At 39.7% G+C, this 12,734-nt stretch overlaps 1 non-coding gene and 1 pseudogene across 1 annotated transcript; one reads left to right on the plus strand and one right to left on the minus strand.

The window, feature by feature from the left end:
* The first annotated feature begins 3,406 nt into the window (after positions 1-3,406).
* LOC134991940 (U1 spliceosomal RNA) lies at positions 3,407-3,585 on the plus strand (annotated as a pseudogene).
* A 3,252-nt stretch (positions 3,586-6,837) lies between these two features.
* Positions 6,838-7,000, minus strand: LOC134992435 (U1 spliceosomal RNA). The gene has a single exon (XR_010196607.1). It is a non-coding gene; the product is annotated as a U1 spliceosomal RNA (small nuclear RNA).
* Positions 7,001-12,734: the final 5,734 nt, after the last annotated feature.

Genomic DNA, 12,734 nt, shown 5'->3' on the forward strand with positions numbered 1-12,734 from the left:
CCGATTTGAAAAACCGGCGAGGAGGCACCTCTTCGAATTTCAGCTTGTAACCCTGAGAAACAATTTCTATTGCCTAGGGATCCACCTGCGAATGAACCCGGATGTGGCTGAAAACTCGAAGACGTGCCCCCAACTGGGCGGACTCCTTTAGCGGAGCCCCAGCGTCATGCGGTGGATTTTGTAGAGGCCGGGGAGGACTTCTGTTCCTGGGAACTAGCTGTGTTGTGCAGCTTCTTCCCTCTGCCCTTACCTCTGGCAAGAAAGGACACACCTCGTACTTTCTTGTTTCTCTGTGATCGAAAGGACTGCATTTGATAATGTGGTGCTTTCTTAGGCTGTGAGGGAATATAAGGCAAAAAATTTGATTTACCAGCTGTAGCTGTGGAGACTAGGTCCGAGAGACCTTCCCCAAACAATTCCTCACCCCTGTAAGGTAAAACCTCCATATACCTTTTTGAGTCGGCATCACCTGTCCATTGCCGGGTCCATAGGACTCGTCTAGCAGAAATTGACATAGCGTTTATTCTAGAACCCAGTAGACTAATGTCACTTTGAGCATCTCTTATATATAGGACAGCATCTTTTATATGCCCTATGGTCAATAACATAGCATCCTTATCTAGGGTCTCAATCTCTGCTGATAAGGTATCTGTCCATGCTGCCACCGCGCTACAACCCCGGCCGACGCAATTGCCGGTCTGAGTAAGGTACCAGAATGTGTGTAAATGGACTTTAGGGTAACCTCCTGCTTGCGGTCAGCATGGTCCCTGATGGTAGCCGTATCCTGGGATGGCAGCGCTACCTTTTTGGATAAGCGTGTCAATGCTTTATCCACCCTAGGGGAGGATTCCCACCGTATCCTGTCCATTGGCGGGAAAGGATACGCCATAAGAATCCTTTTGGGAATCTGCAGCTTTTTGTCTGGAGATTCCCAAGCTTTTTCACATAATTCGTTCAACTCATGTGAGGGGGGAAAGGTTATCTCAGGTTTCTTTCCCTTATAGATGTGTACCCTCGTGTCAGGGACAGGGGACTCTGTGATGTGCAAAACATCTTTTATTGCAATAATCATATATCGAATACATTTAGCCAATTTTGGCTGTAACTTTGCATCATCGTAGTCGACACTGGAGTCAGAATCCGTGTCGGTATCTGTGTCAACTATTTGGGATAGTGGGCGCTTTTGAGACCCCGAAGGTCCCTGCGACATAGGGACAGGCATGGGTTGACTCCCTGACTGTTCCCTAGCTTCAGCTTTGTCTAATCTCTTGTGTAATAAGTTTACATTAGCACTTAAAACATTTCACATATCCATTCAGTCAGGTGTCGGCGTTGTCGATGGAGACACCACATTAATTTGCTCCTGCTCCTCTCTAGGAGAGCCTTCTACCTCAGACATGTCGACACACGTGTACCGACACACCATACACTCAGGGAATCCTCTTATCTGAGGACAGTTCCCCAACAAGGCCCTTTGGAGAGACAGAGAGAGAGAGTATGCCAGCACACACCCCAGCGCTATATGACCCAGGAAAAAAACACAATAATTTTATGTTTACCCAGTAGCGCTGTATTTCCATATATATATGCGCCTAATTATGTGCCCCCCTCTTCTTTAAGACCCTCTTTCTACCGTGGTATAAGCAGGGGAGAGTCCGTGGAGCTTCCCCTCAGCGGTGCTGTGGAGAAAATGGTGCTGGTGAGTGCTGAGGGAGAAGCCCCACCCCCTCAGCGACGGGCTTCTGTCCCGCTCAAATATAGTAAAAAAATGGCGGGGGCTCTTATATATATATATACAGTGCCTAGCTGCATATATATTTATTTTGCCAAAGAGAGGTCTATATTGCTGCCCAGGGCGTCCCCCCTGAGCCCTTCACCCTTACACTGACTGCCGTGTGTGAGGTGTATGGGAGCAATGGAGCACAGCTTTACTGCTGTGCGTTACCTCAGTGAAGATCATGAAGTCTTCCGCCGCCTCTGAAGTCTTCTTTTCTTCTCATACTCACCCGGCTTCTATCTTCCGGCTCTGCGAGGGGGACGGCGGCGCGGCTCTGGGACGGACGGCGAGGGTGAGACCTGCGTACCGATCCCTCTGGAGCTAATGCTGTACAGTAGCCTAAGAAGCAGAGCCTATCAACTCACAGAAGTAGGTGTGCATCTCTCCCCTCCGCCCCTCGATGCAGGGAGTCTGTTGCCAGCAGGCTCCCTGAAAATAAAAAAATCTAACAAATATACTTTCTGTCAGGAAACTCAGGAGAGCTCCCTGAAAAGCACCCAGTCTCCTCTGGGCACAGTAGTAAACTGAGGTCTGGAGGAGGGGCATAGAGGGAGGAGCCAGTGCACACCCAGATCTAAAGTCTTTCTTTAAGTGCCCATGTCTCCTGCGGAGCCCGTCTATCCCCCATGGTCCTTACGGAGTCCCCAGCATCCTCTAGGACGTAAGAGAAAAATTATGCTGGCAGAAAAATCCAATTGAGTGATTAAACAGCTCCAGAGCTGCTCTGTAAGGCAAGTAAAAGGGTGTGGGCCCTGCAGCACTACCTGTAGTTTGCATTGTGCATTGGAAGCCTAGTTTGCTGTCTGTTTCCACTTCTTTTTTCTTGAGCCCCTCCCGTCTATACCCTTGTGCACTATCCTGACTTCTCCTCCCGTCTGCTTACTTTGTGCCTTCCAATGCACAATGCAAACTACAGGTAGTGCTGCAGGGCCCACACCCTTTTACTTGCCTTACAGAGCAGCTCTTGAGCTGTTACAGTGCCCAGCTGCTGCAAGAAATCAGCGTGAATGCTTCAGGGGCTGGGGCATGGCCAACATGAGCCCCACACCGAAGGAGGGTGGGGGTGTTTAATGCGAACTAGGGGTCTCGCACAATGCGAACTACAGGTAGTGCTGCAGGGCCCACACCCTTTTACTTGCCTTACAGAGCAGCTCTGGAGCTGTTACAGTGCCCAGCTGCTGCAAGAAATCAGCTTGAATGCTTCAGGGGCTGGGGCATAGCCAACATGAGCCTCACACCGACGGAGGGTGGAGGTGTTTAATGCAAACTAGGGGTCATCCAAGTGCCGCAAAAGGCCGCCATGCCCTGCACGCCCCTTTTCTCTTTTCATATGCAGACGAGGGTTGAAGCCAACTTTGACCCACTGCTTGGATGACATCGCCATATGCAAATCCATCTGCTGCAGGCCTTCCCCCAGGAATGCTTGCACTAGTTGTTGCATTTGGTTTGTTGTTTGGGGGTGCTTCAGTATTAGGCAGCCTTCTGCCCTCCCATGTTCATCTGAAAATATGTGTTCTCCCTGCAGTTGTTGTCCCCAGATGAGAGTTCCCTTGTGCTGCCTCAGTTGAATCTCCTTTACTTGACAGAGATGTGCCTGAGCAGCGGCCCTCCCCAGCCCTATCCCAAATCATACTTATTTTGCATAGGAGATACCATGGTCATGAAGACTGTTCTCCCAGGGTGCGGTTCATTCATTGCATTCTGGGTATGCTGACCCCTGTGATTTCCCCAAATGTGGGAAACTCGACTGCATTATTTAATGCGAACTAGGGGTCATCCAAGCACCGCAAAAGGCCGCCATGCCCTGCATACCCCTTTTCTCTTTTCATAAGCAGACGAGGTTTGAAGCCAACTTTGACCCACTGCTTGGATGACATCACTTGCTGCCTTTCCAATGAAGCAAGTTTAATTTAATAATAGGTGAAAAACCATCCCTACAAAGGTGTTAATCAGATACTTGGCTTTGTGGACACTTTTCAGAGCACAAATTTGTTAGCATAAAAATAAAGCCAGAAAATGAAGAGCTGTTTAATCACTCAATTGGATTTTTCTGCCAGCATATTTCTTTTTCTCTGCAACCCACTGCTAAATTGTGCTTCGTGGCTGTTTTTTTTATAAAATCACTTAATCAAATCTAACTCTGATTACATCAGAGAAGGCCAGGTACCCTACACCATAAGAGGTGGTTTGAAATTTTTACTTGTCTACTTAAAGATCACCAAAATCTGATAACGAGGTCAATTACGTCCCTAGGTGGGATTGAACCACCAACCTTTTGGTTAACAACTGAACACGCTAACTGTTTGCGCCTCAGAGACACTTTGCAAAAGTACATACTGACAAAGGTTAATAAGCATTCATCTAGAACGTTTCCTAGAAAAACTTTAAAAAGTCAATAATCTGGAGAGTTTTTGTAAGATGTTCCTTCCATCAACCAATGAAGAAACACATTGGTACTTTCCCATGATGAGTGAGTGCTTCAGGATCTCTTGCACTTACATGTGCAGCAAAGGACTACAATGGAAGCATGCTGGGCCTATAACCCAGAGGTAGGCAGATTGCAACTGTCCTCTGCTATATGCATTTTTTTTGTTAATTAAAGTAATCCAAAACTGGGATTGATATTTTGGCTCTTTTATTTTTACTTAAAGTACAATAACTTTTACTGTTTTAATTTGTTTTAATAATATATTGACAGTATTGTTTTCTTTCAAAAATCCACTTAATTTTCTTTACCCTATTATTAAAATGGTAATTGACAAAAACAAACTACATTGTCACCAGAAGAGCAATACAAAATGTACAAGTGATATATTAAAATCATCTTTTCAGCTTGAATTTCAATGATGCATTGAGGTAACGATTTTGTGAGAAACATCTTCACCCTTAAATAAAGATTTTCTTAATTCCCTACCTGTGTGCTAATTAGATATCACCTTGTTTTCACATTAAACAGACTTTCACATGAGAAAGCAGCAAGGATGCAGTGGCGTTAATGTTTCCTGGTGTCAACCTGTATTATTTCAGTAGACATTGAAATGAGGATGCATCTTGCTGCCTTTCCAATGAAGCAAGTTTAATTTAGTAATAGGTTAAAAACCATCCCTACAAAGGTGTTAATCAGAGACTTGGCTTTGTGGACACTTTTCAGAGAACAAATTTGTTAGCATAAAAATAAAGCCAGAAAATGAAGAGCTGTTTAATCACTCAATTGGATTTTTCTGCCAGCATTTTTCTTTTTCTCTGCAACCCACTGCTAAAAAGTGCTTCCTAGCTGTTTTTTTTATAAAATCACTTAATCAAATCTAACTCTGATTACATCAGAGAAGGCCAGGTACCCTACACCATAACAGGGGGTTTGAAATTTTGACTTGTCTACTTAAAGATCACCGAAATCTGATAACAAGGTCAATTACGTCCCTGGGTGGGATTGAACCACCAACCTTTTGGTTAATAGCCTTATACACTAACTGATTGCGCCACAGCGACACTTTTCAAAAGTACATACTGACAAAGGCTTATAAGCATTCATCTAGAACGTTTCCTAGAAACATTTTAAAAAGTCAATAATGTGGAGAGTTTTTGTAAGATGTTTCTTCCATCAACCAATGAAGAAACACATTGGTACTTTCCTATGATGAGTGAGTGCTTCAGGATCTCTTGCACTTACATGTGCAGCAGAGTACTGTAATGGAAGCATGCTGGGTCCATAACCCAGAGGTAGGCAGATTGAAACTATCCTCTGCTATATGCATTGTTTTTATTAATTAAAGTAATCCAAAACTGGGATTGATATTTTTGCTCTTTTATTTTTACTTAAAGTACAATAACTTTTACCATTTTAATTTGTTTTAATAGTATATTGACAGTATTGTTTTCTTTCAAAAATCCAATTAATTTTCTTTACCCGATTATTAAAATGGTAATTGACAAAAACAATCTACATTGTCACCAGAAGAGCAGTACAAAATGTACAAGTGATATATTAAAATCATCTTTCCAGCTTGAATTTCAATGATGCCTTGGTGCAACAATTTTGTGAGAAACATCTTCACCCATAAAGAAAGATTTTCTTAATTCCTTACCTGTGTGCTGATTAGATATCACCTTGTTTTCACATTAAACAGACTTCCCCATGAGGAAGCAGCAAGGATGCAGTGACGTTTATGTTTCCTGGTGTCAACCTGTATTATTTCAGTAGACATTGAAATGAGGATGCATCTTGCTGCCTTTCCAATGAAGCAAGTTTAATTCAGTAATAGGTGAAAAACCATTCCTACAAAGGTGTTAATCAGAGACTTGGCTTTGTGGACACTTTTCAGAGAGCAAATTTGTTAGCATAAACATAAAATCAGAAAATGAAGAGCTGTTTAATCACTCAATTGGACTTTTCTGCCAGCATAATTTTTTTTCTCTGCAACCCACTGCTAAATTGTGCTTCCTAGCTGTTTTTTATAAAATCACTTAATCAAATCTAATTCTGATTACATCAGAGAAGGCCGGGTACCCTACACCATAAGAGGGGGTTTGAAATTTTGACTTGTCTACTTAAAGATCACCAAAATCTGATAACAAGGTCTATTACGTCCCTGGGTGGGATTGAATCACCAACCTTTAGGTTAATAGCCATACACACTAACTGATTGCGCCACAGCGACACTTTGCAAAAGTACATACTGACAAAGGCTAATAAGCATTCATCTAGAACGTTTCCTAGAAAAACTTTAAAAAGTCAATAATCTGGAGAATTTTTGTAAGAAACACATTGGTACATTCCCATGATGAGTGAGTGCTTCAGGATCTCTTGCACTTACATGGGCTATTAACCAAAAGGTTCCCACCCAGTGATGTAATTGACCTTGTGATCAGATTTTGGTGATCTTTAAGTAGACAAGTCAAAATTTCAAACCCCCTCTTATGGTGTAGGGTACCTGGCCTTCTCTGACGTAATCAGAGTTAGATTTAATTAAGGTGCACAAGGGCATAGAAGGGAGCGGTTTAAGAAAAGAGAAGTGGAAACAGACAGCAAACTAGGCTGGAGAGAGACCTGAGACAAAGAGATCTGAATTATACGAGAGCCGACCAGGGGAAACACAAATTATGCAGTCAAGTTTCCCACATTTGGGGAAATCGCAGGAGCAGCACACCCAGAGTGCAATGGGTGAGCCTTCCCCTGGGAGAAGCACCTTCCTGATCATAGTATCTCACCTGGCAGGTAAGTAGGAGTTGGGCTAGTGCTGGGGAGGGTCGCTGCTCGGGTACCCCCCTGTCAAGTGAAGGAGATCCAACTGAGGCAGCACAAGGGAACTCTCGAAAGAAGAACAAGGCTAGAGGAAGATCTGAGACAAAGAAATCTGACTTTTACCAGAGCTGACCAGAGGAAAGCACAAACACAGTACCCCACTACCACCAGGAAACATTAACGCCACTGCATCCTTGCTGCTTTCTCATGTGGAAGTCTATTTAATGTGAAAACAAGGTGATATCTAATTAGCACACAGAAAAGAAAATTAAGTGAATTTTTGAAAGAAAACAATACTGTCAATATACTATTAAAACAAATTAAAATGGTAAAAGTTATTGTACTTTAAGTAAAAATAAAAGAGCAAAAATATCAATCCCAGTTTTGGATTACTTTAATTAACAAAAAAAATGCATATAGCAGAGGATAGTTTCAATCTTTCTACCTCTGGGTTATGGGCCCAGCATGCTTCCATTGCAGTACTCTGCTGCACATGTAAGTGCAAGAGATCCTGAAGCACTCACTCATCATGGGAAAGTACCAATGTGTTTCTTCATTGGTTGATGGCAGAAACATCTTACAAAAACATTCCAGATTATTGACTTTTTAAAGTTTTTCTAGGAAACGTTCTAGATGATTGTTTATTAGCCTTTGTCAGTATGTAATTTTGCAAAGTGTCGCTGTGGCGCAATCAGTTAGTGTGTATGGCTATTAACCAAAAGGTTGGTGGTTCAATCCCACCCAGGGATGTAATTGACTTTGTTATCAGATTTTGGTGATCTTTAAGTAGACAAGTCAAAATTTCAAACCCCCTGTTATGGTGTTAGGTATTTAGACTTCTCTGATGTAATCAGAGTTAGATTTGATTCAGTGATTTTATAAAAACAGCTAGGAAGCACAATTTAGCAGTGGGTTGCAGAGAAAAAGAAATATGCTGGCAAAAAAATCCAATTGAGTGACTAAACAGCTCTTGGATGGTTTTTCACCTATTACTAAATTAAACTTGCTTCATTGGAAAGGCAGCAAGATGCATCCTCATTTCAATATCTACTGAAATAATACAGGTTGACACCAGGAAACATTAACGCCACTGCATCCTTGCTGCTTTCTCATGTGGAAGTCTGTTTAATGTGAAAACAAGGTGATATCTAATTAGCACACAGGTAAGGAATTAAGAAAATCTTTATTAAAGGGTGAAGATGTTTCTCACAAAATCGTTGCCCCAATGCATCATTGAAATTCAAGCTGGAAAGATGATTTTAATATATCACTTGTACATTTTGTATTGCTCTTCTGGTGACAATGTAGTTTGTTTTTGTCAATTACCATTTTAATAATCGGGTAAAGAAAATTAATTGGATTTTTTAAAGAAAACAATACTGTCAATATACTATTAAAACAAATTAAAATGGTAAAAGTTATTGTACTTTAAGTAAAAATAAAAGAGCAAAAATATCAATCCCAGTTTTGGATTACTTTAATTAACAAAAAAAAATGCATATAGCAGAGGATAGTTTCAATCTGCCTACCTCTGGGTTATGGACCCAGCATGCTTCCATTACAGTACTCTGCTGCACATGTAAGTGCAAGAGGTCCTGAAGCACTCACTTATCATGGGAAAGTTCCAATGTGTTTCTTTATTGGTTGATGGAAGAAACATCTTACAAAAACTCTCCACATTATTGACTTTTTAAAATGTTTCTAGGAAACGTTCTAGATGAATGCTTATTAGCATTTGTCAGTATGTACTTTTGCAAAGTGTCGCTGTGGCGCAATCAGTCTGTGTGTATGGTTATTAACTAAAAGGTTGGTGGTTCAATCCCACCCAGGGACGTAATTGACCTTGTTATCAGATTTTGGTGATCTTTAAGTAGACAAGTCAAAATTTCAAACCCCCTGTTATGGTGTAGGGTACCTGGCCTTCTCTGATGTAATCAGAGTTAGATTTGATTCAGTGATTTTATAAAAACAGCTAGGAAGCACAATTTAGCAGTGAGTTGCAGAGAAAAAGAAATATGCTGGCAAAAAAATCCAATTGAGTGATTAAACAGCTCTTCATTTTCTGGCTTTATTTTTATGCTAACAAATTTGTTCTCTGAAAAGTGTCCACAAAGCCAAGTCTCTGATTAACACCTTTGTAGGGATGGTTTTTCACCTATTACTAAATTAAACTTGCTTCATTGGAAAGGCAGCAAGATGCATCCTCATTTCAATGTCTACTGAAATAATACAGGTTGACACCAGGAAACATTAACGCCACTGCATCCTTGCTGCTTTCGCATGTGGAAGTCTGTTTAATGTGAAAACAAGGTGATATCTAATTAGCACACAGGTAAGGAATTAAGAAAATCTTTATTTAAGGGTGAAGATGTTTCTCACAAAATCGTTGCCCCAATGCATCATTGAAATTCAAGCTGGAAAGATGATTTTAATATATCACTTGTACATTTTGTATTGCTCTTCTGGTGACAATGTAGTTTGTTTTTGTCAATTACCATTATAAAAATAGGGTAAAGAAAATTAAGTGGATTTTTGAAAGAAAACAATACTGTCAATATACTATTAAAACAAATTAAAATGGTAAAAGTTATTGTACTTTAAAGTAAAAATAAAAGAGCAAAAATATCAATCCCAGTTTTGGATTACTTTAATTAACAATAAAAAATGCATATAGCAGAGGATAGTTTCAATCTGCCTACCTCTGGGTTATGGGCCCAGCATGTTTCCAATGCAGTACTCTGCTGCACATGTAAGTGCAAGAGATCCTGAAGCACTCACTCATCATGGGAAAGTACCAATGTGTTTCTTCGTTGGTTGATGGAAGAAACATCTTACAAAAACTCTCCAGATTATTGACTTTTTAAAGTTTTTCTAGGAAACGTTCTAGATGAATGCTTATTAGCCTTTGTCAGTATGTAAGTTTGCAAAGTGTCTCTGTGGCGCAATCGGTTAGTGTGTTTGGTTATTAATCAAAGGGTTGGTGGTTCAATCCCACCCAGGGATGTAATTGACCTTATTATCAGATTTTGGTGATCTTTAAGTAGACTAGTCAAAATTTCAAACCCCCTCTTATGGTGTAGGGTACCTGGCCTTCTCTGATGTAATCAGAGTTAGATTTGATTAAGTGATTTTATAAAAAAACAGCTAGGAAGCACAATTTAGCAGTGGGTTGCAGAGAAAAAGAAATATGCTGGCAGAAAAATCCAATTGAGTGATTAAACTGCTCTTCATTTTCTGGCTTTATTTTTATGCTAACTAATTTGTTCTCTGAAAAGTGTCCACAAAGCCATGTGTCTGATTAACATCTTTGTAGGGATGGTTTTTCACCTATTACTAAATTAAACTTGCTTCATTGGAAAGGCAGCAAGATGCATCCTCATTTCAATATCTACTGAAATAATACAGGTTGACACCAGGAAACATTAACGCCACTGCATCCTTGCTGCTTTCTCATGTGGAAGTCTGTTTAATGTGAAAACAAGGTGATATCTAATTAGCACACAGGTAAGGAATTAAGAAAATCTTTATTTAAGGGTGAAGATTTTTCTCACAAAATCGTTGCCCCAATGCATCATTGAAATTCAAGCTGGAAAGATGATTTTAATATATCACTTGTACATTTTGTATTGCTCTTCTGGTGACAATGTAGTTTGCTTTTGTCAATTACCATTTTAATAATCGGGTAAAGAAAATTAATTGGATTTTTGAAAGAAAACAATACTGTCAATATACTATTAAAACAAATTAAAATGGTAAAAGTTATTGTACTTTAAGTAAAAATAAAAGAGCAAAAATATCAATCCCAGTTTTGGATTACTTTAATTAACAAAAAAAATGCATATAGCAGAGGATAGTTTCAATCTGCCTACCTCTGGGTTATGGACCCAGCATGCTTCCATTACAGTACTCTGCTGCACATGTAAGTGCAAGAGATCCTGAAGCACTCACTCATCATGGGAAAGTACCAATGTGTTTCTTCATTGGTTGATGGAAGAAACATCTTACAATAACTCTCCACATTATTGACTTTTTAAAATGTTTCTAGGAATCGTTCTAGATGAATGCTTATTAGTCTTTGTCAGTAAGTACTTTTGCAAAGTGTCGCTGTGGCGCAATCAGTTAGTGTGTGAGGCTATTAACCAAAAGGTTGGTGGTTCAATCCCACCCTGGGACTTAATTGACCTTGTTATCAGATTTTGGTGATCTTTAAGTAGACAAGTCAAAATTTCAAACCCCCTGTTATGGTGTAGGGTACCTGGCCTTCTCTGATGTAATCAGAGTTAGATTTGATTTAGTGATTTTATAAAAACAGCTAGGAAGCACAATTTAGCAGTGAGTTGCAGAGAAAAAGAAATATGCTGGCAAAAAAATCCAATTGAGTGATTAAACAGCTCTTCATTTTCTGGCTTTATTTTTATGCTAACAAATTTGTTCTCTGAAAAGTGTCCACAAAGCCAAGTCTCTGATTAACATCTTTGTAGGGATGGTTTTTCACCTATTACTAAATTAAACTTGCTTCATTGGAAAGGCAGCAAGATGCATCCTCATTTCAATGTCTACTGAAATAATACAGGTTGACACCAGGAAACATTAACGCCACTGCATCCTTGCTGCTTTCGCATGTGGAAGTCTGTTTAATGTGAAAACAAGGTGATATCTAATTAGCACACAGGTAAGGAATTAAGAAAATCTTTATTTAAGGGTGAAGGTGTTTCTCACAAAATCGTTGCCCCAATGCATCATTGAAATTCAAGCTGGAAAGATGATTTTAATATATCACTTGTACATTTTGTATTGCTCTTCTGGTGACAATGTAGTTTGTTTTTGTCAATTACCATTATAATAATAGGGTAAAGAAAATTAAGTGGATTTTTGAAAGAAAACAATACTGTCAATATACTATTAAAACAAATTAAAATGGTAAAAGTTATTGTACTTTAAGTAAAAATAAAAGAGCAAAAATATCAATCCCAGTTTTGGATTACTTTAATTAACAATAAAAAATGCATATAGCAGAGGATAGTTTCAATCTGCCTACCTCTGGGTTATGGGCCCAGCATGCTTTCATTGCAGTACTCTGCTGCACATGTAAGTGCAAGAGATCCTGAAGCACTCACTCATCATGCGAAAGTACCAATGTGTTTCTTCATTGGTTGCTGGAAGAAACATCTTACAAAAACTCTCCAGATTATTGATTTTTTAAAGTTTTTCTAGGAAACGTTCTAGATGAATGCTTATTAGTCTTTGTCAGTATGTACTTTTTGCAAAGTGTCTCTGTGGCGCAATCGGTTAGTGTGTTCAGCTATTAATCAAAAGGTTGGTGGTTCAATCCCTCCCAGGGACATAATTGACCTTGTGATCAGATTTTGGTGATATTTAAGTAGACAAGTCAAAATTGCAAACCCCCTGTTATGGTGTAGGGTACCTGGCCTTCTCTGATGTAATCAGAGTTAGATTTGATTAAGTGATTTTATAAAAAAACAGCTAGGAAGCACAATTTAGCAGTGGGTTGCAGAGAAAAAGAATAATGCTGGCAGAAAAATCCAATTGAGTGATTAAACAGCTCTTCATTTTCTGGCTTTATTTTTATGATAACAAATTTGTTCTCTGAAAAGTGTCCACAAAGCCAAATATCTGATTAACATCTTTGTAGGGATGGTTTTTCACCTATTACTAAATTAAACTTGCTTCATTGGAAAGGCAGCAAGATGCATC

This window comes from Pseudophryne corroboree, unplaced genomic scaffold (assembly GCF_028390025.1).
Source record: "Pseudophryne corroboree isolate aPseCor3 unplaced genomic scaffold, aPseCor3.hap2 scaffold_121, whole genome shotgun sequence".
Lineage (NCBI taxonomy): Eukaryota > Metazoa > Chordata > Amphibia > Anura > Myobatrachidae > Pseudophryne > Pseudophryne corroboree.